Raw genomic sequence first — 20,665 nt, 5'->3', positions numbered from 1 at the left:
TGTGACAATTTACTGTCTTGAAAAAATATATACGTATACAAATACAAATACCTAGGTGTCTGGTTAGACTGTAAACTCTCCTTCCAGACTCACATCAAACATCTCCAATCCAAAGTTAAATCTAGAATTGGCTTCCTATTTCGCAACAAAGAATCCTTCACTCATGCTGCCAAACATACCCTCGTAAAACTGACCATCCTACCGATCCTCGACTTCGGCGATGTCATTTACAAAATAGCCTCCAATACCCTACTCAATAAATTGGATGCAGTCTATCACAGTACCATCCGTTTTGTCACCAGAGCCCCATATACTACCCACCACTGCGACCTGTACGCTCTCGTTGGCTGGCCCTCGCTTCATACTCGTCGCCAAACCCACTGGCTCCAGGTCATCTACAAGACCCTGCTAGGTAAAGTCCCCCCTTATCTCAGCTCGCTGGTCACCATAACAGCACCCACCTGTAGCACGCACTCCAGCAGGTATATCACTCTGGTCAACCCCAAAACCAATTCCTCCTTTGGCCGCCTCGCCTTCCAGTTCTCTGCTGCCAATGACTGGAATGAACTTCAAAAATCTCTGAAACTGGAAACAGTTATCTTCCTCACTAGCTTTAAGCACCAGCTGTCAGAGCAGCTCACAGATTACTGCATCTGTACATAGCCCATCTATAATTTAGCCCAAACAACTACCTCTTCCCCTACTGTATTTATTTCTTTGGCCCCTTTGCACCCCATTATTTCTATTTCTACTTTGCACATTCTTCCACTGCAGATCTACCATTCCAGTGTTGTACTTGCTATATTGTATTTACTTCGCCACAATGGCCTTTTTTTAAACTTTTACCTCCCTTATCTCACCTCATTTGCTCACATTGTATATAGACTTATTTTTCTACTGTATTATTGACTGTATGTTTGTTTTACTCCATGTGTAACTCTGTGTTGTTGTATGTGTTGAACTGCTTTCCTTTATCTTGGCCAGGTCGCAATTGTAAATGAGAACTTGTTCTCAACTTGCCTACCTGGTCAAATAAAGGTTAAATAAAAAAATATATATATTGGCAGATTCTTTAACCAAATCCCTATTTCTTACACACTTTTTTAAGATCGAAAACAAATTGGAAGATAAGAGTCCAGGAACCTACAAAGTAACCAATGCGGTATGTTTTAAGGCGTAGCCTAGTATTTTCTGCTTCGCCTAGTATTTAGAGTATGCCTTGCTTTAGCCAAACCACTCATACTGATTCTCTTTAAGTCCATCCAGAAAATCAGATTCAGCTTTAGTTGCATCATGTGCTTATGTTATGCTTATACTTGCTTTCTTTTAACCTTGAAAGTAGTTTTAACAAACTGAAATTGTAATAGATGTTTGTTGGACCTCTATTAGTCAATGATAACAGTCATTGGTGTCCCCCAGCCCATCCCCTGTTGTGTGCCGAGCAATCTTGTCATTCTATTAAGTCTCAAACGTTTCTTTTTGTCTTCCTTTACAAAGGCACTGCAGAGGCTAAGAAGGCGCATGGAAACTCTATAGAGGCATCATTCAACTTTTGAGGCCAGATTTGAAAAGGAAATGATAAATCCCGAAGCTCAGGTTTGTCAGTTGTTTAGAATGAGGATACTGTGTATGGTTGAATCGTTATCATATCCTATTGCCTAATTTGCACATGACTAAGAGATGTCAAGACACCGAGGCTGCCAGTACCTCTGAGGCTGCCAGTACTTCTGGGTCGATAGTCCATGTGTTGGATGATGCACCACCGTTGATCAGAACAGACAGCATATACGTAAGTTAAAGTGTCATTCAACACCAGCACATACTGTAAGTCCTTGTGAATCAGCTTTGTAAATCAAAGATGGGCAAGTCTGCACTTTCATCCCATATTCATAGTATTATAACAAAATCAAGTAGAGGAGCACAGAGTCGTAACTAATCAAAATGTGCCGGTGTCCAAATACTTTGTCATCTGCCCCAAACACAGGGAACTTAAACAGTCCAGCAAAAATACAAACACACGGACAACCGTGACCTACAACCGTGTACACACGTACACTGAAATAATCCAGCACAACAGCAGGCGGGCCGGCTGGAAAATAAAGCCCAACCAATTAGCCTAACTAAACACAGGTGCAACTAATAAATAGAAAAGGAGGGAAAAGGGATCAGTGGCAGCTAGTAGGCCGGTGACGACGACCGCCACCTGAACAGGAAGGGGAACCACTTTCGGGAAGGAGTCGTGACAAGATAATTATGTCCCAGGGCCATCAGAATCATCAGAGGAAGATAATTCCGATGATTTTTCAGAACCAAAGACAAGGGTGGACAGCAGTAAACACGTTGATTTAGTCTCAGAGGGAGACAGTTCAGATAAAATAGCATGAGTCAAGAGAAAGAATCACTACAAGAAGACTAACAAGAGATGCAGAAGTTCCTCAGAAGAAAACAGCTCAAATGGAGAATCAGAACTCAAGAGAAAGAAGCAATATACAAATACTTATGAGATGTACTAGTTCCCCAATGTCAAACACTAGCAGTGCATCATTGCTTGTAATGAATGTCTCAGAAGTAGATGGATTCAAAAGTACCACCAAAAAAAGCACTTCTGTCTGTTTTGCGAGCAACCGCAATCCAAAATTGCCCGTCATTTACAACGTAAACATGGGGATGAAATAGAGGTAGCTACTGCACTTCGGTTTGCAAAGAGATCAAAAGGTAGGAGACTTTAGCTGAATCTCCTTCGCAAGAAGGGGAATCAGGCACACAACATTCAGGCACTTAAAGAAGGAAAGAGGGTTTTGGTACCATGTAAACAAACAAGTGATGACAAGACCAATCACCAGGACTATCAGCATTGTTTTGCCTGCCATGGGCACTTTAAACGCAAATCTATGTGGAAGCATGTGGCAAGGTGCACACTACCACAACACGTTCGACAGGAGATGCCTGGCAAAACCAGAATACAGGCACTCTGTGCTAATGCTCAACCGGTTGCTAAAGGAGTGAGCGATAAGGTATGGAAACTTGTGAGTAACATGGCTCAAGATGATGTAGCCCATGCAGTAAAACAAGACAGATACATCTTGGCATTGGGTGAAAAAATGTACAACAAGAAAGGGGAGAAACCCTCACAACACCAGCACATTCGTCAAAACTTTGCGAGAACTAGGGAGACTTGTGATTAAAGGTGACACCACTGAAAAAGATGAAGGATTATATCATCCCAAAACACTTCCAAGACATCATAAAAGCTGTCAAAGAAGTGACTGGCAATGATGGAAAGACAAACCAATTCAAAATAGCAACCCTGGCGACAAAGCTTGGGCAAAGCATCCAGAAAATTGCAGACGTCATGGAGGGTGAAGCTCTTATTACCCAGAATGAAGAAAAGTTGAAGCTTGTCCGAAACTTCCAAGGTATCTACCGTCTTCGCTGGAATGAAATTATCTCTTCTGCTGCATATCGTACACTTGAACAGAAGAAATGGAACCCACCGCAGCTTATTCTATTAGCAGATGACATTAAAAAAATACACATGTACTTAGATGAAAAGCAGAAACAATACTACAACCAACTAATGAGAAAACATGCGATGAGAAAACCCCAAGAAAATGGAGCAATCTAGCAAAAGTGATTCTGGCTCAGATGATTATCTTCAACAGGAATAGAGAGGGAGAGGTGTCAAAGATGTCTATGGCAACATTTCACTCCAGGGACAAATCCTCACTCAACAAAGATGTTGCAGTGGTGCTAACAGAGGTTGAGAGACTCCTCTGTGCGGATTTTGAACTTATTGAAACCTGTGGGAAGCGTTGCAGGAAGGTGCCTGTAATCCTCACTCCAGTGATGGTGGAATCTTTAGAGTTGCTTATCAAAGAGCGGTGCTCATGTGGAGTGAGCGAAGGAAATATCTACTTATTTGCCAGGCCAGGATATGATACACATTTTCGGGGGAATGACTGCATCCGTGCTTATGCCAAACAATGTGGTGCCAAGTTACCTGAAGCATTGTCATCAACTAAACTATGAAAACAGGTTGCCACCCTCTTCAGAGTGTTTCACCTCAATGATACAGAACAGGACCAGTTTGCTGACTTCTTGGGTCATGACATTCGGATTCATCGAAAGTTCTACCGTCTTCCAGAGGGAACGCTTCAGTTGGCAAAAATAAGTAAAATACTGATGGCGTGTGAACAGGGCAGATTGGCAGAGTTCAAGGGGAAAACTCTGGATCATATAACCATCAGTCCCAGTGGTAAGTTTACCCCCAGTGTTTAGTTTAATGGCAAAAAGTTTACACTGACAATATAAACAAAGGTTTTGTTTTGCGCAGATTTAGCTTGCCTCAATTTAGCATTCTTCTTTTGGCTATCTTTTAGAAATTAGCATGGCTGAAAATAATGAGGCTGCAGACTCTTATTCATCAGAGAACGACTCTGAGAGAGAGGAGTCGTCTGAAAATCCTATGAAGAAAATATGACCGGTATGCATATACCTTACATAGATATGGACGTATTCTTAATTACAATGTCCTTTTCGACATGTCTTCCACTGATGTTTTCCAGGAGAGATGTCAGCGGTTCAGGCCAAACAGCCAATGACCAAGGGAAAGGCTCACACAGTTAGCATGTTTCCTGCTGCCTTCAGTCAGTGCATTTTCACTCTGTAGTGTCAACGTATGGTACTGTGCTGGCCCAGATCAATCCTGTCTTCATCAGTTAGCGTATTTCCAACCATGCCAGCCCAGAACGGTTCAGTTTGGATTATACACAAATCAAGACATTAGATCTGGAACTAGTGTGTCAGGATAGATGATAACACAGAAGAATTACCACGCTTTACATTGTTTTACCTGGAGGGAGGGAACTCGTGTGTCAGGATAGATGATAACACAGAAGGATTACCACGCTTTTCATTGTTTTACCTGGGGAAGGGAACTTAATTTAATAAGTATTGCTTTTATTAGAAGGTTTACATTGCAAACAATTTGATGGGCTTAGATTCCATACAGATTGAGTCTGCCTTGATGTCAGCATTGCACATTCTTCTCTCACATCCTTATCTATGTAGTTATTTAGTTGGAATTGTTAGTTTAATCTCAACACACTCTCTGCAGATACAGCTGCAACCTTGTAGAGTTAATACAGAGATGTTCAAGTACTGTATTGTACTCAACCTTTATTTAATGTAGTCATTCATAATGTCATCTCTTTCCAAAGGAACAAAAAAGTATTGGTCGACAATAGAGGTGGATGCAGTTGAAGATTCCTTGATGAATTTTATCCGAATGGGAAAATTGCCTGGAAAACAAGACTGTGGGAAATGCATTGCTGCTTCTGGCCAAGCGCTAGTAAACAGGGACAGGAGAGCAGTAAAGTTGTATGTACACAACAGAATAGTTGCAGATCAGAGAAAATAAGTGTATGAGATGCTTCTGGCTATCTTGGTGTACCTCTGACAATTTAATGGGACTTACTTGACTTAAGCTCATAGGCAGTTGATGAATGTCCTCCATCTCACTCTGTTCGGGGGGAGTTTTTCCAGGTGGGTTGTTCACTTTTGGAGTGACTAAGGTCTCAAGAATACAAAGCCTGCTGACTTTGAATGATACAGAAAAATATATTTTTTTTCTAAACTATTAATCTGTTACTTGGATATAATGACTCCATTACTGAAATGGTTGTTCCAGTTTAAATACTTTACAGAAGAACTACACTACAGCCGTTGAGTTGCCATCCGTGTTGCATCATTGTGGCATCTACATGCAATATTTTCAGTCCTAAAATAGAATGAATGCATCAAATATCGAGAATTTAAACGTGTTAATTATTTTACGCTTCCATTAGGTACAACGAAGGCAGTTGGATAGCTTTTATAGATTTTATAGGAGGCATTCTCTCGATGGCTGAGTGGCTGCTGCCAACATACAGACTCAATCTCTAGCGACTTTAATAATTAATACTTCGATGTAATAAATGTATCACTAGTCACTTAAACAATGCCACTTTATATAATGTTTACATACCCTACATTACTCATCTCATATGTATATACTGTACTCTATACCATCTACTGCATTTTGCCAATGCCGTTCGGCCATCGCTTATCCATATATTTATATGCACATATTCGTATTCATTCCTTTACACTTGTGTGTATAAGGTAGTTGTTGTGAAATTGTTACATTACTTGTTAGATATTACTGCACGGTCGGAACTAGAAGCACAAGCATTTCGCTGCACTCGCAGTAACGTCTGAAAACCATGTGTATGTGACTGATTTGATTTGATTTGCAACGTGCGGTCTCAAGTAGTTGGTAAAATTACACGTGGGTGATTTTGACATGGGTGAACAGTGCCTCCGCAGTCTGTAGGGCCGTAGGGAGACCGGGCAAAAGGATAAGACGGCAGGACTTCGAGAACCGATCCACAACGACCAGGATCGTCGTATTCCTCTGAGACAGGGGAAGATCCGTAAGAAAATCAACCGATAAATGGGACCACGGCCGTTGTGGAACGGGGAGGGGTTGTAATTTCCCCCGTGGCAAGTGCCTAGGAGCCTTACTCTGGGCGCACACCGAACAGGAGGAGACATAGAAGCGCACGTCTCTCAACAAGGTAGGCCACCAGTACTTCCGTCTAAGACCTCGCACCGTCCTCGAAATACCCGGGTGACCTGACGAGGGTAGACTATGAGCCCACCGAATCAATTGATCACGAACAGCGAGTGGCACGTACCTATGACCCTCCGGGCACTGTGGAGGCGCAGGTTCCTCCCTTAGTGCCCGCTCGATGTCCGCGTCCACCTCCCATACTACCGGTGCTACCAGCTTAGCAGCCGGAATGATGGGAGTAGGATCGATGGACCGGTCATCAGTGTCATATAGGCGGGACAGAGCGTCGGCCTTAGTATTGAGGGAACCTGGTCGATATGAGATCGTAAAACGAAATCGGGTGAAATACATGGCCCACCTTGCCTGACGAGGATTCAGTCTCCTAGCTGATCAGATATACTCCAGGTTACGGTGGTCAGTCCAGATGAGGAAAGGGTGCTTAGCCACCTCAAGCCAGTGTCTCCACACCTTCAGGGCCTTAACCATGGCCAACAGCTCCCTATCCCCCACATCATAATTCCGCTCCGCTGGCCCGAGCTTCTTTGAAAAAAAAGCACAGGGGCGGAGCACCGGTGGCGTACCCGAGCGCTGTGAGAGCACCGCTCCAACCCCAGCCCCGGATGCGTCCACCTCTACGATGAATGCCAAAGAAGGGTCCGGATGCGCCAACACTGGCGCGTCGGTAAACAGCGCCTTCAAACGACGGAAAGCGCCGTCCGCCTCTGCTGACCACTGCAAACGCACCGGCCCCCCCTTCAGCAGTGAGGTAATAGGAGCCGCTACCTGACCAAAGCCCCGGATAAACCTCCGGTAGTAATTGGCAAACCCTAAAAACCGCTGCACCTCCTTTACCGTGGTCGGAGTCGGCCAATTACGCACGGCCTTGACGCGGTCACCCTCCATTACCACCCCCGAGGTGGAAATGCGATAACCCAGGAAGGAAACGGCTCGTTTGGAAAACTCACATTTCTCTGCCTTCATGTACAGGTCATGCTCCAGCAATCGCCCAAGAACCTTGCGTACCAGAGACACATGCGTGGCGCGTGTAGCGGAGTAAATCAAGATGTCGTCAATATACACCACTACACCCTGTCCGTGCAGGTCTCTGAGAATCTCATCAACAAAGGATTGAAAGATGGCTGGAGCATTCTTTAACCCGTACGGCATGACGAGGTACTCATAATGGCCAGATGTGGTACTAAACGCGGTTTTCCACTCATCTCCCTCCCGAATACGCACCAGATTATATGCGCTCCTGAGGTCCAGTTTCGTGAAGAATCGCGCCCCGTGAAATGATTCCACCGCCATAGTGATGAGAGGTAGTGGATAACTGAAACCCACAGTGATGGAATTTAGACCTCGATAATCAATACACGGACGTAAACCACCATCCTTTTTTCACGAAAAAGAAACTCGAGGAGACGGGTGACATGGAGGGCCGAATGTACCCCTGTCCCAGGGCTTCCGTGACATATGTCTCCATAGCCAACGTCTCCTCCTGAGACAAAGGATACACGTGACTCCTGGGGAGTGCAGCGTTTACCTGGAGGTTTATCACGTAATCCCCCTGTCGATGAGGTGGTAATAGGGTTGCCTTCTTTTTACTGAAGGCGATAGCCAAATCGGCATACTCAGCAGGAATGGGCACGGTGGAAACCTGGTCTGAACTCTCCACCGTTGTCGCACCGATGGAAACTCCTAAACACCTGCTTGGACACTCATCAGAACACCCCTGGAGACCTCCCTGTTTCCACAAAATCCTAGGATTGTGAATAGCCAGCCAGGGAACCCCCAGCCCCACCGGAAACGCAGGTGAATCGATAAGGAACAGACTAATCAGCTCCTTATGATTCCCCTGCGTAATCATCTCCAGAGGAATCGTGGCCTCCCTGACCCGCCCTGACCCTAATGGTCGACTATCTTAGGAGTGCACGGGGAAAGGGGGGTCTACCTTCACTAACAGAATCCTCAACCTCTGAGCGAGTCCGCGATCTATAAAACTCCCCGCTGCGCCTGAATCGACAAGCACCTTATGCTGGAGAGAGGGGAAAAACTTCAGAAAACAAATTAACAAAAACATGTGACCAACAGGATGCTCTGGGAGAGTGTGGTGCTGACTCACCTGGGGTGACCGAGGAGTGTTCTGCCTGCCCTCTCGACTCCCAGAAGGACTCCTCCAGCACCGACCGGATGTGTGCCCTCTCCGGCCACAATGGGTACAGGAGGAGCCTCCTCCTCCGGTCTCCCTAGATGCAGCCCCCCCTAGCTCCATAGGGATGGGAGCGGGAGGTCCAGGAGGTGGAACTGACAGGACCCTTTCAGAACGTCCGCGAGCACATGTCGATCAGCTCAACCAAGCTGAGCGTAGTGTCCCGACAAGCCAGCTCCCTTCGGACGTCCTCTCTTAGGCTACACCTGTAATGGTCTATCAGGGCCCTGTCGTTCCACCCCGCTCCAGCGGCTAAGGCCGGAATTACAGCATGAAGTCCTGCACGCTCCTCATCCCCTGCCGGAGATGGAACAACCTCTCACCCGCCGCTCGGCCCTCCGGAGGATGATCGAACACGGCCCGGAAACGGCGAGTGAACTCCGGGTAGTGGCCCTTCGCTGAGTCGGGCCCATTGGCCCACTCCAGGGCTCTACCCGTCAGGCAGGAGACGAGGACACTCACGCTCTCCTCGTCCGAGGGAGCCGGCCGAACAGTGGCCAGGTAGAGCTCTAGTTGTAACAGGAATCCCTGGCACCCCGTCGCCGCTCCATCGTACTCCCTCGGAGGCGTGATACGCAGAGCGCTGGCACCGGATCCCGCTGGAGGAGATGGTAGAGTTGCTGGTGGGAGGGTAGGTGGGGTAGTAGGGAGACCACTCCTCTCCCAACGGTCCATCCTCTCCATCATTTGATCCATCGCTGATCCGATGCGATGGAGGATGGACTTATGATGAAGGACTCTCTCCTCCATCGTGGGGAGAGGGGTGGTCGCTGCTCCTGCTGACTCCATATCGAGGTGCAGGCTTCTGTAACGTCTGGAGAGTGATGGGTGTGGAGTCAGACGCAGAGAGCAGAATGTAGACGGGAAAAACGCTTTAATGTCCTTTCGGCTAGTAACCAGTTAAAAACATGGGTGAAGCCCAAAACACAGGTGCAACAAACCCAAAACCATAGTTACTAAAAAACCCGGACAGCGAAAACCCAAAAGAACACAAACACCACATACGTCAAAATAACAACAAGCCCGCACAAACACCAGCGGGCTAAACAAACTTAAATAACACCCATCCCAAAACCCCAACAAGGAACAGGTGAAAACAATTAGACAAAAACAAACGAAAAGGAAAAAGGGATCGGTGGCAGCAAGTAGACCGGTGACGACGACCGCCAAGCGCCACCCGAATAGGAAGGGGAGCCACCTTCGGTGGTATTCGTGACACTGTGTGTACACGTGCATGTTTGTGTGTGTGTTGGGGGGGATTCGGGATTGTTGTCTTGCAGTAAGCTACACTTAACAGCAGCTCAGAACGACTAGGGAATCTAATTATTTCACAAATGTTCCATTTTGTCTCCTAAAACGTCATCAGGCCACATCCATTGGCCACATTTGCATTTGTATGTCAGCCAAGGCCTTTGGTGGACTGCTGCTCTACTTTTGGGGCTGTTGTTTTTCTCTCAATGTTTTCAATCAATCATGCTTGAAACTGAACTGTTGAATGGGTATCAGCAGTAGTAGCCCTGTGTTACCAATGACTTTTTAATAAATGTGCTTTTCCTCACCTGGGTCCATATCAGTCTATGCGTGGGTCCCATACCAGGGTTGGGGTCAATTTGAATTGAAGTAAATTCAGGAAGTGATAAGAATTTACATTCAAAAAGCTTTTCTGTTTCATTTTGTTGACACGTAATTGAACATAGATGCCTTTTTCAATTATTGAATTGGAATGTGTTAATTTATTTGGAATTCCTGAATTGACTGACTTTACCCAACCCTGTCCCATGTACTTTTATTTTGTTATTAGCTTATTTTAGCATCAGCTGTTACTTCAAATATCTATTGTATGTTGTTTTGTCATGTCTATATGCTTGGACTTCAGGTGAAGTCTATAACTACTATTTCGCTGAGGATGTTTTTAAGTGTAGGCCTATGAGATGTTGTCAGTTATTGTGCGGTGCAAAGCATTCACAAGCCTCTGACACTATGGAGGGAAGCTAGCTGCGGCTAGCCTAGCAGCTAACATTAATCTGCTTTCTAGGCTTGGGCGGTATACCGTATATACCGTATACCGGGGTATTTGTAAATAGTCACGGGAGGGTTTTTCAATACCATCAATACCGTTGAAACTATTGATTTGAAGTGTTTTAATTCATTTTACTATTTGTAGGTAATTTTTAAGTAAATACTTACAGTTAGCTTGTGCAATACGTTAGGAGATAGAGCAGATTGCGTTCTTCATTTCATCTGTCACGTTATTTTTCATTATGAAGTTTACCAGTAGTCCCCAGTCACATGGTGTTTGTTTACAAACACACAATGACAAGAGACCTTGTGAGTCACTCACTGTTGTGCAGGACGCGCCAGGTGATCTAGTTACAGTATGGAATTCACAACTAAATGTTTGCCAGCTAGATCTCTCATAACTATTAAGTTAACTGTCAAAATGTGCTGAAAGCTCTGGAGTTGGGCATTTGGTTTGCTAATTTAGTAGCTAGTCTCTAGCTAAGTGGTTACATTCTTGCAAAATAAAGCTTCTCTTGTTAACAGCAGATAATCCCTTCCCGGATCAAGAGCCTTGCTGTCGAATATTTGTTTTGTCCAGGCAGAAAACAGAGTAGAATTTATGAGTTACTTGTATAACTTTGTGAGCTGGGATATCTATCCTGCAAATAGTTTGTCAGAGACTGGATAAAATGTTCGCAATGCACTTGTTAGCATTTCACTTGCATTCGCTATGGAATTTTAGATGTACTTGTTAACATTGCTAAATTTTGGATTACAGAGGCTCAGTGGTGTTGGAAAACAGCGCCCCTTGTGTTCAGTGCCTGTATTACCGAATATCCTGGGGTGTCAACGAGGTCGGTATGACAATCTGGAGACTGCCCAAGCCTACTTGTTTGCTAATGCTAATTGACCAAATCATCAGTCCTGCTCAATCGATCCTAATTCTTTGTACTGGAATTTGATATTTTTTTCTTTTCTGCTGCTACTCGTGTTTTACAGAAACACGTTTGAGTGGGTTTTCTACAGTCTGGCCCATGTTGACACAATATGGAGAATGCATAGGCTGCAAACCAGCTCGACTATCACGCATCAAGTATAGACGAGTTTCACTCACTATTGCAGTTTGGAGTTAGGTTGATGTTAGAGGCTACTGGAGGAAGTTATGGGGCTTACTTGAACTCTTTAAGGGAACATGAACCTTTCTACTCTCCTGCAAATTGTGACTAATAACCCCAATCAAATTCTACAAGATGGGTTTTTGAGGCCTCCCGGGTGGCGCAGTGGTCTAGGGCACTGCATCGCAGTGCTAACTGCGCCACCAGAGTCTCTGGGTTCGCGCCCAGGCTCTGTCGCAGCCGGCCGCGACCGGGAGGTCCGTGGGGCGACGCACAATTGGCATAGCGTCGTCCGGGGTAGGGAGGGTTTGGCCGGTAGGGATATCCTTGTCTCATCGCGCTCCAGCGACTCCTGTGGCGGGCCGGGCGCAGTGCGCGCCAACCAAGGGGGCCAGGTACACGTGTTTCCTCCGACACATTGGTGCGGCTGGCTTCCGGGTTGGAGGCGCACTGTGTTAAGAAGCAGTACGGCTGGTTGGGTTGTGCTTCGGAGGACGCATGGCTTTCGACCTTCGTCTCTCCCGAGCCCGTACGGGAGTTGTAGCGATGAGACAAGGTAGTAATTACTAGGGATTGGATACCACGAAAATTGGGGAGAAAATGGGATTAAAAAAAAGAAAAGAAAAAAAGAAGATGGGTTTTTGAATGCAATACTGTATTTTCATTGAAATGGCAGATTTTTATGAGTTCACACAAAAATGTATGTAATACTTCCCACAAAGAAATTATTTTACTATTTCGTTTCAAATGGTCCCTCTGGCATGCATATTTTTGTATGATTTAATACATGTGTTTGAATCCCACTTCCTTGATATTTTGAAGTTCATTTTAGTCCTCCTCCTTGCATATTTTGTTCCATACCTGTGCCTTGGAGAAAACAACTATAGCCCTCCAAGTCTAATACGCTACACACACCAGCAGCCTACAGTGTTAACTTATTGAGAATGTATATGATTGCATTTAACATTCAAACTTCTTTTGAACTCTTCAGATCTGAACCGGATCAAACTGGAATGTTGATATATTACCCTATCTCAAACTGGTTTTGGTGTCTTAGACACAAAAGGTTGTTTTCTCCTCATAGTAAAACACTGTTTCATGGTTTGGATTAAAACACTGGGTATTTGTTTTGTAGAACTTTGTGTTTTGGGGGGGGGAAAGCAATACTACTATTTGTGTAGAGGCCTGGTTAGAATTGTTTTGCAATGACATAGTTGTTGAAATCATGCTGCCTTGCTGCTCATTCCTTAAAGTACTATTACCAACAAATAACTGTTTGTCTGTAGCCATAGCTGTTCTTAACCTGTTCAACTCTGACGCCCTCTGGTGGCATTTTATAAACAACGCATTATATTGTATACTACCCTCAGTCCTTACAGAAACACGCTTAGCGAAAGGGAAAGAGGGATACCTAGTCAGTTGTACAACTGAATGCATTCAACTAAAATGTGTCTTACGCATTTAACCCAACTCCTCTGCATCAGAGATGTGCGGGGTCTGCCTTAATCGACGTTCACGTCATCTGCGCCCGGGGAACAGTGGGTTAACTCCCTTGCTCAGGGGCAGAACAACAGTTAAGTACTGTTAGAAAGCTAAGAACTGTGGGATTCTGATAAGCGTCAGAAACAATGTGACTATTACAGAGCCTAAAATACGGGGGAGGTCCCAATTGTCAGTTGTTGGGAAATAAGAGATTTGAAAGTCTAGGTTCGACATAAAATATGTAACCAATTACTCGCTCTAAACATGTGCACATTTCCATAGCAACATAGCTATTTTAAAAGCACGGAGCTTGTGCAACGTTTCTCGTTTTACAGGATATACACATGAGAAGAAAGCTGAAGTCTCTACCTATCCATTGATGTAAATATATCCCCTAGATATATCCCCCTAGGGCCTGATCACTGACGACAATGAGACAGCCTATATGGAGGAAGTCAGAGACCTGGCAGTGTGATGCCAGAGCAACAACCTCTCCCTCAATGTCAGCAAGACAAAGGAGCTGATTGTGGACTACAGGAAATGGAGAGCCGGGCACACCTCCGTTCACATCGACGGGGCTATAGTGAAGCGGGTCGAGAGCTTCAAGTTCATTGGTGTCCACATCACCTTGGTGTCCACATCACAGTTGTGAAGAGGGCATGGCAACGCCTCTTCCCCCTCAGGAGGCTGAAAATATTTAGCATGGGCTCTCAGATCCTCAAAAAGTTCTACTGCTGCACCATTGAGAGCATCTTGACTGTCTGCATCACCGCTTGGTATGGCAACTGCTTGGCATCCGACCGCAAGGTTCTACAGACGATAGTGTGTGCAGCCCTGTACATCACTGAGGCCGAGCTCCTTGCCATCCATGACCTCTATATCAAGTGATGTCAGAGGAAGGCCCTAAAAATTTGCTGTGATTTATTTGTTTTTCACGGAGTGGCTGTGGTTCGTAGCTATTAATAGAGATTTCTTCTTCTGTACAGGATTTTTTTAAATGTAGCTGTAGCTGCCCACTCTGCCTAGGTAGCTTCAGCTCGATTTCATGCTCTATTTATTAAGAAGGTATGTTTAGGCTAAATGCAGCTATCATGTTGTACATAGAATACTTTGTTGTCTGTTGTAATAGTATATTTAGGAAAGCATATAAAACACAAGCAAGACACAAACAGGCAGTCAAAATCGTGATTATTGTCTCATTATCATTGCAAAAAAATTTTGTTATTTTTTCAGCAACTCTCACTACGATATGGCACCATAACTACAAAGATTATCATCTCAAATAGAGTGCCGGGCGAAGTAGAACAAACTTGCCCAGTCAGACTCTGGTTACCAGTCCAGCTACACATGCTCGGGCTGCCTAGAACGTTTGGCTGCCCAGAGGTGGAACCACTAGGTAGCCTACTCGTGCAGTACTTGTGTGATCATTGAGAAGCTAAATAGCAGTTAGCAGGGCCTGTGTGTGATTCATTTCGGGATCAGTGTTCCTTCCACGGACGGTTGAGCTAATGTAGGCTAATGCGATTAGCATGAGGTTGTAAGTAACAGGAACATTTCCAAGGACATAGACATATCTGATATTGGCAGAAAGCTTAAATTCTTGTTAATATAATTTCACTGTCCAATTTACAGTAGCTCTTACAGTGAAATAATACCATGCTATTGTTTGGGGAGAGTGCACAATTTTGAACTTGAAAAGTTATTAATAAACAAATGAGGCACATTTGGGCAGTCTTGATACAATTTTTTTTGCAGAAATTCAATGGTTCCTTGGATCAGTCTAAAACGTTGCACATGCACTTCTGCCATCTAGTGGGAAAAATCTAACTTGCACCTCGGGTGGAATAATACATTATGGCCTTTCTCTTGCATTTACAAGATGATGGTACAAAAAAAATCCAAAAGAACGTTGTTTAATTTTTTTACATTTATTATCTTTTACCAGATCTATTGTGCTACATTCTCCTACATTGCTTTCACATTTCCACAAACTTCAAAGTGTTTCCTTTCAAATGGTACCAATAATATGCATATACTTGCTTCAGGGCCTGAGCTACAGGCAGTTAGATTTGGGTATGTCATTTTAGGCAAAAATTGGAAAAAAGGGGTGGATCCTTAAGAGGAGATTTTTCCCTCAATGCAAAACTCGGAAGTGGGGAGTTACATTCTTATTTTCAGGAGCTCTGGCAAGTGGCTACGATATGGCAGCAACTATAAAGATGAGCCTATATCATCACACAAAACGCTGATGGTTTTTGCAATGTGTAGGGACTGCGTCCTGCGTGTGCAACTGCAATATCCGTTACGACAGATAGAGAAGGTTGTATAGCCTTCAATAAATATTTTGGGAATGTTCGTTAAAATGTTTATTTCAGCTGTTCAGAAATATGAGTCAGAGATCATGGTTCAGAAGAGGGTGAGTAGAGAGAAACATAAAGGGAGGGGGAGTGTTAGTAGCAGCTACGTAGTGTGCGTAAAATAACACATGCGCAGAACAAGATCCGGATCCTTAGCATTGAGAAAGATGTTTCTGGACGGGCGAGTGAGAAAACTCTGTATTCAGAGCCACAACCTTTTTCGAAATAAGACACAGGCAGGTGAGGAAACTTCAAACTTATTTCCCTGTTCAATTTTCCTATTGTAAACAAGTGAAATAGATCAACGGTGCATGTGAAGGAGGCATACAAGGTAATGTGGATGGAGAAGGAAATGCATTGCTTTACAATGACCATCAGGGTGTACCCTTTCCTTGCACACTAAATGTCTGCACTTTGTGACTTGACCTACATTGCAAACTCTTTGAATATGACCATAGCGCATGATTTTGGACCTTTATGGGGGTAGGTGGTGGGGGTGGGAGATTCTTATGACATTGCCAGCAGTAAGATTTCAGTTATATATTTTTTTAAAGACGAGGGCTGTAGGTCCTCCCCAAACTCGCCGTACTCGGTACCGGGTCCAAAACAACCGCTCAGAGTTGAAAATGTTTAACTCAACTGAAACTAAGTTGTTCAGCCTTTCTTAGTTTTCTTGGCTAACAGAAGATTTTGTGATGGCACTTTATGTTACGATATTGTTTGCACTGGTATTCACCTGGTATTCATTTACTAGGACATTATGTGGTATCAATAGGTCCTTTCTGTTACTTACTTTCAACACAATTGGTAACTACGTATCTGGTTGGTACTAAAACGATAGCTACCAGTTTGAATAAATCCTAAACAATTTGTAACAATCAGTAATTTAAAGTAAACTTGTTGGTTATTATTATGTAATTACCATTTTACCATATAATTTCCAAGTAAATACCGTGTCATTTCTGTGCCATAAAAACGTTTGAAAACGTTTCTGTGACTAGGCTTGACTCTTCAGGTCACAGTTCAACCTGAGCTGGTAACAGAGAGGTGAGGGTGTGAGTGATATGGGAGGGGTCTTGTGTGGGATGCAGTGCACCCTTTCACCCCTGAGATCAGAGTAAATGTAACTAATCAGAAGAGACCCCCAGAATGCATTGTGTTTGACCTGTGTGAGCTTGGTCTGTATGCTTGTGCTCCGGCCTCTGGCGCAGTGGTCTAAGGCACTGCATCGCAGTGCTAGCTGTGCCACTAGAGATTCTTGGTTCGAGTCCAGGCTCTGTCGCAGCCGGCCGCGACCGGGAGACCCATGGCACACAATTGGCCCAGCGTCGTCCAGGTTAGGGGAGGGTTTGGCCTGCAGGGATGACCTTGTCCCATCGCGCACTAGCGACTCCTGTGGCAGTCCGGGTGCAGTGCATGCTGACACAGTCGCCAGGTTCACAGTGTTTCCTCTGACAAATTGGTGCGGCTGGCTTCCGTGTTAAGTGGGCATTGTGTCAAGAAGCAGTGCGGCTTGATTGGGTTGTGTTTTGGAGGATGCACGGCTCTTGACCTTTGCCTCTCCCGAGTCCGTTCGGGAGTTGTAGCGATGAGACAAGACTGTAACTACCAATTGGATACCACGAAATTGGGGAGAAAAACGGGGTAAAAAAAAGTTTGTTCTCCGGTCTTGCAGCATTGTTTTTAACCTTTTTTTATTTGGTGAGTTGAGTGAAGTCAAGTGTGCTTTCTTTGTTGGCAAGTGTGTTCCTTGATGTACATCAACAATAGTAGGCTTGATTACCAACAATGACGAGACTACAGGGAGGATGTGAGGGCACTCGGAGTGTGGTGTCAGCAAAACAACCGCTCTTTCAACGTCAACAAAACATAGGAGATGATTGTGGACTTCAGGAAACTTCAGAGGGTGCATCCCCCCTATCCACATCGACGGGACAGCAGTGGAGAAGGTGTAAAGTGTTAATTAAGTTCCTCTGCCTACACATCATGGACATACTGAAATGGTCCAACCAAACAGTGTGGTGAAGTTGCGCCTCTTCAATCTCAGGAGGCTGAATAAATGTGGCTTGTCACCTAAAACCCTCACAAACTTTTACTGATGCATAATTTAGAGCATCCTGTTGGGCTGCATCACCGCCTGGTAAGGCAACTGCACCGCCCTACAACCGCAAGGCTCTACAGAGGGTGGTATGGTCAGCACAGCGCATCCCCGGGGGCAATATTACCTGCCCTCCAGGACACCTACACCACCCGATGTCACAGGAAGGCCAAAAAGATCATCAAAGACAACAACCACCCGAGCCACTGCCTGTTCACCCCGCTACCTTCCAAACGTCAGTGGTCAGTACAGGTGAATCAAAGCTGGGACCGAGAGAATGAAAAACCGCTATCTCAAGGCCATCAGACTGTTAAACAGCCATCACTAACACAGAGAGTTGCTGCTGCCTACATACAGACTTGAAATCATTGGCCACTTTAATAAATGGATCACTAGCCACTTTAATAATGTTTATATATCTTGCATTACTCATCTCATATGTAGATACTGTATTTTATACCATCTATTGCATCTTGCCTATGCTGCTCTATCATTGCTCATCCATTTATTTATATGTATACATTCTTATTCCATTCCTTTACTTAGATTTGTGTGTATTAGGTAGTTGTTGTGGAACTGTTAGATTCCATGTTAGATATTGCTGCACTGTCGGAACTAGAAGCACAAGCATTTCGCTACACTCACAATAACATGTGCTAACCATGTGTATGTGACCAATAAAATGTTATTTGTTTTGAACTCCCTGTCCCCGTGTGAACAAAGTGTTTCAGATATTCTCAGCCCCACATTGGGTGGGTTTGCATGTGTTTTATCCTAACTAGCCTACATAGCCCATGTATGTTTATGACTGTGTGTCTGTGGGTTGATAAAGGTTGCTCCCTTTTTGTTTTGCTTCAGTTTCTCTGCACTTAGGCTGTACCACACCATGTGGACTCTCACTCTCTTTGAGAAGCAGTCACTACCTCTCTCAGTCACTACCTTTTCTCTGTCTCTCTCCTTAATTTGAAGTCTTTTTTTTTAGATGGGGATTGGGGGTGAGGATTCAGGAGATAGCAGAAAAGAGACACACAGTGGGGGCTTAATCCACAGCAAAAATCTCAGAGATGGAATTGGGTGTGAGATTCACTGCAGTATTACTCAGTGCTGTTTCATCCAGAACGGTTCGATCCAAATCTGACTGGTAAATTATACAACATCCCCTCGTCTTGCACCAACATGTATCTAGACGTGAAGATGTGAGCACAACACCACTGTGTTAATTTGATCACAGATGTGGAAAGATTATTTAAAGACACCATGACAACATTGGTATATAGAGCAGAGCCATTTTCTGTAGGAACAGAGCTGACATGATTTCTTATTCTACATGTCAGAGTGGCATATTTGTTCTACACAATATATTCCTACCTGAACGTTTCACAATGTTGTGCCCTGCTGAATGCAGCCCAGTGATGGTTAAGAGCTGTAGGTGAGTGTTTCATGTGGTCCTCCCGGACCTCTCTGCTCTACTGCTATCTCATTTCGTATATGTTATTTTCTGATCTAGCTAGTTCTGTTCTGCTCCCGAGTTGTGTGCAACTGATCTGCTAAATGCCTGTGCTCTACTCTATTCTACTGTGTTCAGTTCTGCTCTATGCAACTTAGGTCTATGCTGAGTTTTGCCCTGCTTCATTCTGTTCTGATGTGTGTTTTACTGTGATGTGGAGCTCCTTTATATTCTATTCTGGGCAGTTGTGTCTCTGCATTGGAAAGCATTGTGCAGCCTCATCAAAATGCATCAGATATGTTATACTGCACAACTGTTCTTCCCCAAGTAAAACATTTCTCAACTGGTAATAACTCCATATTGTCATTAATTGAGAAATGTATTCATTGATTCGTTTTTACTCGTTTGTTGTGAATGTGAAGCACGGGTTTTATGCTTTTGATTCCCCAGCACTGTTTACTGTTTTTGTTATTAATTCACTATTTTCATTAGCTCCAGTACAGTTGATATATAAAGCATCTAATTCCGGTCCAAACAGAGGTTCACATAACAATGTCTTTGAAGCTTTTGAGCTCCACCCACAATACCACCACCAACACCCAATTGGAAAAACAGAGAATTTACTCAAGGCAATGTCACTATCCCTTCAGTAATGTTTCACCGCCCTCTAGTGGTTAATTGTCAGATTAGATTAGAGAAGGTTACTGCAGACCAATAACTTTGCAATACAGGAAGGCCCTCAATTTAGACTGCTTTCCCTCCCATAAAACTCACACGTAATCTGTTAAAGCATGGGAACTTCAAGTAAGTGTATTGTGAACGGACCAAAAGAGAATAAGCTCAAATTGTAATCCATCACTCTATTTCTATGCTAGTGCCATAGTGTTACACCCAATATGTTCATCTCTACCTGTACTTCTCCAATCAACTCTTTAAAAACCCACTGCCAGAATCCAACCATAGTATTTGGTCTGTAATCGATACTGGTAGCTCCTCAAACATGACTGGGTGCACTTTAAAATAGAAAACATTGGCTAAGGAAGCTGGCAATATCCCCTGCTTAGACATTATAAAGGGGTAATAAGAACTTCTGGCAAGTCTTACAATGCACTACAACTGTATTCTTAGCATTATTCCTTTCAGCTCTACTTAGTGATGCCAATATTTTTTTTACTATAGTTTTCTTACTTTTTCTCATTTAGTTTCCTAGTTATTGCTGACTTCATGTGTGGCTCGCTATAGTATTTTACTTCAGGTTATTACAGTAAACGAGAAATCCCTCAATCTGCCGTATAATTTTCAGATTCACATAATTTAAGTAGTACTGCCATTGCCTTGGGGTT

At 44.1% G+C, this 20,665-nt stretch overlaps 1 protein-coding gene across 6 annotated transcripts in view; it reads left to right on the top strand.

The window, feature by feature from the left end:
- Positions 1-20,665, top strand: part of LOC129816366 (uncharacterized) — a 42,038-nt gene that overhangs the window by 18,591 nt on the left and 2,782 nt on the right. For 4 of the 6 annotated variants that reach the window (XR_008753544.1, XR_008753543.1, XR_008753545.1 and 1 more), the window contains exon 1: positions 16,024-19,304. The gene's annotated coding sequence lies outside the window, so the exon portion shown is untranslated. The other 2 variants (XR_008753541.1, XR_008753542.1) reach the window with 2 other exon arrangements.

The sequence above is a fragment of the Salvelinus fontinalis genome, chromosome 19 (genome assembly GCF_029448725.1).
Source record: "Salvelinus fontinalis isolate EN_2023a chromosome 19, ASM2944872v1, whole genome shotgun sequence".
In the NCBI taxonomy this organism is placed as follows: domain Eukaryota; kingdom Metazoa; phylum Chordata; class Actinopteri; order Salmoniformes; family Salmonidae; genus Salvelinus; species Salvelinus fontinalis.
This window is presented reverse-complemented; position numbering and strand designations above follow the sequence as displayed.